The sequence below is a fragment of the Pinus tabuliformis genome, chromosome 8, assembly GCF_031772625.1.
Source record: "Pinus tabuliformis cultivar Carrire ecotype Pingquan chromosome 8, CPIR1, whole genome shotgun sequence".
NCBI classification, from domain to species: domain Eukaryota; kingdom Viridiplantae; phylum Streptophyta; class Pinopsida; order Pinales; family Pinaceae; genus Pinus; species Pinus tabuliformis.
This window is the reverse complement of record NC_142294.1, coordinates 614478969-614483803: the sequence shown is the minus strand read 5'-3', so window position 1 is coordinate 614483803 and position 4835 is coordinate 614478969.

Here is a 4835-nt window from a genome sequence, read left to right as displayed (position 1 = left end):
CCTCATTACTGAATACTTTTATTTTCACCAAAGTGGTGAAATTTTCAACAGTGTTGAATGGGTCATATTTCCTTCTAGAGAATTTGGGTAATCACAGAGATAGCATGTTCTTTGCTTCTCTAAATGCATGCCCTAGGTCGTGCAATTCAAATGCTCCACACTGTAAATGGAAAGTAGGCCAGATGGCCTTTTTTGATTCCTTTAATGCCTTTCTCATCCATCCCTCACTATTTGTTTGATAGGCTATCTCTCTAGCCATCAATTTGTCTAGAGCATAGTATGGGAGGACATGGGGGGAGGTGATGCTACCAAAAACCCTGATATACATAAATGTTTCCTCCCCAAACCATCTGGCCACCGAGAGGATATCTACTTCAGCTTCTTGGGAAAACTTGGGGGCATCTCGATTATAAAGCCACTTGTGAATAGGGAGCATACATCCATGACAAATCTTGAAAAAATGTGGTTGAAATTTGGATTCCCACATGTCCTTATGATATGTGAATGGGAAGTGGATTTCAAATAGTCCATTTCCATCCCATGATAGGGAATTTTGAACTAAAAAAAATTGCATCCATTACATAGGCGCTCATAAATAATGGAGGGTAAACCCTCGAAGAAACACTTCTTTTCCTTCTATATTCGATAATTGTTTTTGCTAAATTGTCAGAAAAAATTTGTGCCCAATTCATTACAGTTGCGTTAACAGCTGCATCTATTAATGGCAACCACTCTAGGGATAACGTAGTACTATTGGGTCTGCAAAATAGTCTACATAACATGGCCGCTGCAAAACTATGAGGGTGACAAATAGACGAAGTAGTGTACATACCGTTTTTGTCTTTCTTGATTTTTTCCTCATTATTTGACCAGGCTTGGGTGCAGTTTGCTGGGTCGCCATTCTCTTTGGAAAACTTCTCAACAAACTACCTGTTGTAGATGGCTTGTGGCTCTAGTAGGTGGTACATAAGTCGTAGGTTGTCTGGGGTAAAAGATCACATAACCTCTTGCCTTCTTGTCTTGAATTCTCTCTCTGAGATGTCGGCTTCATCAATAACCCATTTAACCATCTCGGTATAAGGGATTATCTTCGGGCGCCCGGCTATCCGGTGCAAAAATGAGCACGTCGTCTCTAACATGGATGCGTCTAAGGAATCACGTCCGTCAACTGTAATCTTCATTTCCAGAATCCTTGGTTGCTCTTCCTCTAGTATATTATACATGGTCTCCCATGTAGAGGTCCTTCCCTCTCTGTTGCATGTAGTATCTGTAAACATAGGAGTCATTTCAAACTTCTCAGAGATGACTACCTTGCCTTTCTTCACCATTGTTCTCAATGATTTGCTTTACGGATTTTCCCTGAAAGTGAAGAACAACAACTATCAGATACACAAAGATGATAATGAACGTAAAACGAAATAATGCAGATAACTTGTAAAGGTGATAAAAGGATTTTTATTAGAACACATGTAAGAAGCTATCATATCACGCTAAATGGATTTTCACACATAAATACAGTTATCTCTTACTAAATGCCCACTAATGCTTCATTATCCCTTAGCTTTAATACTCATAAATGTCTGCATCGTAAAATGGGAAGAATTCTTCTAGTGTGGCGAGCCTTTGAGCTGCGATCATGGCAATTGTGCGATTTGTGAAGCAATATTGCATATTGCAATATCGCATTATGCCTTTTTGCCTTTCTTACCTCCTGTTGTGTTTTTGCGAGATGCAAGATGCGAGCCACTTGTTAATCATTTCAAAACGTAGCTACTTGCCAGGTTTATCTATGTAAAAGACCCTTTTTAATGAGTGGCGGACCTAAAACATTTTCTTATGATATATTTAAGGAGTGGGTCCAGGTCTTGATCGCATTTCGCAATATCGATTGGTGGTAAGTTTGCGGTGTTCATTTGAATGCCCGAAATGCGATGTGATAAAGGTTATAATGCCATCACAATTTTGCATCTTGCATGTTTCGAAATAACCTTTTTAAGGCGGGTCCTTTATGAATGGTGACATGTGATGCAAGACTAAGCCTAAAAAGCTTAAGGACTTAGTTTATGTCAGATTTATGATAGTTTCAAGCATAGAGTCCTTATTTAATCATTTTACTTGATTTTGGAGGGTTAGAAAGGTCTTTTGGTGGTGCTTAATCATGCTATATGTGGGTAGGTAAGCATCTAGTAGTTTTCTAAAAAAAAGGGGGGTTTGATTGATATCTTTGCTTTATTCCAAAAAATGAAAGAAATGCCTAAATGCTAAGTTTTTTTTTTGATAGATTTTTTTAAAGGGTCCCCATTTATTAATGTAATATTAACTACTATCATTAATAAATGGGGGGTTGTTGAATAGCACAACAATTGGTGATTCACTTGGAAGAACCAATTATCTCTGAGAGTTTTTTGAAATTTCTAAAACTTCCAAAATAAAGATAGTTTTGAAAATAAAATAAGTTATATGGAATATAAGGTAAGTAATACTTCTCTTTATTAATAAAACAACATCTACTTAACTACCATTCTTTTGATTATTCTTTTCTCATAAAAAGTCACTTTGTCTACATCAGTCTTTACTTGGTTTTTAAAGATAAAAGCAAGAAGTCTCTTCTCAGATCAGTTTTTGGTATACTCAGTTGTCGTAGGTAGAGCCTCTGCTACTAGCAGGCATTCATAGCCTCGATAAGGTTACCTCTTAACTAGCAATGATTCAGTATCCCACTTAAATTAGAATGCAATTTTAAAGATAAGCTCGTAATTATACTTATTGCTTTCTTTATTTTCTGAAGTAATTCATTGTTGCTTCAGCTCTTCATCTTTTATTTCTTAAAGGACAATGTCTTGGTTTGGTGACCAACATTGACAATGCCATTCACTCGATTTGTAACTTAATTGAACAAGCTGGCTCTTGGTGAGACCCCTCGTCTTTTGATTAATATAATCTTAAGCCATTACCCTATTTTGATATGTAGTATTGGTAATGTCAGTTAGTTATAATCTTATGATCATGGTAAGCCGGCTCTTGATGAGACCTCTTATCCTTTAAGTTTAAGTATATTTTAGAATTACACTCTAAAAATGAAAGCTGGTTAAGTGGGGAGAATCATTGGCTCCTTAAGAGCTTCTAGACGACAATTGTAGAGTTTTAAAGATGATTTTTTGGAGAGGGACTATGCTTTGTTATTGTTACTTTTCTGGACTAATGTAAAGGAGAAGTTTCTTTCTTAAAGCTAAGTTTCATCAAAATTAAAATAATTTAGATAGAAAACAGGTAGTTTAAGAGCGATAGAACTTAACTATATATTTCATATGTGAAGATTACTTTCATAACCATATTTACTTACACAAGCGAAAAGTCAAAATTAAAAAGAGACTATCCTTTGTAAAACCAACAGTAAATGGTTTTCAATTCATATTATTCTTTCTAAAAGAAAATTTTAACTAAAGGAAATAATATACAGTGAATAGAAGAGATAATCTTCTATGGAAAGTATTTCTTTAGAACTTGCCCATTAATAGGTAGATATTCTCTCTTACCTGATAAATCTTGTAACAGAAAAGTCGATGGGCCTATTTGTTTCACAATCTGAAATGGGCCAAGCCACATTTGTTGAAACTTGGTATGCTTACTTTTTTCTTCGTGGGCTTTATCTCATTTCAATACTAGGTCTCTGAGTTGAAAAGACTTCGAAGTTACAGAATTTGAGTCAAAGGAGGCTTTCACTAACTGCTGATGATGTGCATGTGTGGTCCTCTCTTTTTCTCTTTCCTCTTCGAGCTTAAGAATTTGTAATTATCTAACCTACATAGATAAGGAAGGAGTTTCGTCAATGAATTGAACTAAGGCTAAGGAGGAAATAGCTACGTTTGTTGGAAAAAATGCTTCTTTCCCATAGACCAAATTAAAAGGAGAAGTACCAATGGAGGCTTTCTTAGTTATTCGATCTACCCATAGAGCAAACACTAAAGGCTTATGCCAATTCTTTTGGCTTTGGTCAACAGTTCATTTAATAATCCTGATGAGATTTTTGTTTGTGGATTCGGCTAACCCATTTCCTTGCGGATAGTAATTGGCAGAATACTTAAGCTTAAAACCTCTTTTAAGAGAAAATTCTGTCATAGCATTGCCTAAAAAATAAGATGCATTATCAAACATCAAAGCAGATGGTAGGCCAAACCTGGTGATGATAAATTGATCTATAAATTCAATAATATTTTTTGAATTGGCTACCTTGAGTGGAATTGCTTCTACCCATTTGGTGAAATAATCAGTGGTTGTAAGGATATACCTATGTTGTTTAGAAGAATGAGGAACAATCTCACCTATTACGTCCAATCCCCATTGTTCAAATGGTTGGTCAATGTTGACTCGCTGTAATGGTAATGCGGGTTTCCTCTATCTTCCAACAACTGTTTGACAAATCTTACATTTCCTTACATAACTATGTGCATCTTTGAACAACATTGGCCAGTAATAGCCAGCATGCAGGATTTTATGTGTTGTAGTATCACCTCCAAAGTGACCACCAGCTGGTCCATCATGAAGTTCCTACAACACCTTTTCTACCTTAGCTTTTTCAATACATCTAAGTAAAACAAACTCATAATTTATTCTAAACAACACATCTTTGACAATTTGATATTGCCTAGCTTTTAATCTCAAGGCTCTTTTCTTTGTGTAATTTAATTGGGTTGGGGCATATCCATTTTTCAAGTAAAATATGATATCATCATACCTTTATTATGTGTCGTTAAGGCTTACCTCTTAGATTTGTACATCGTCACCTGAATGTTGCAATTTTGATAGATTCGATGCTCCTGCCAACATCCAGAAAA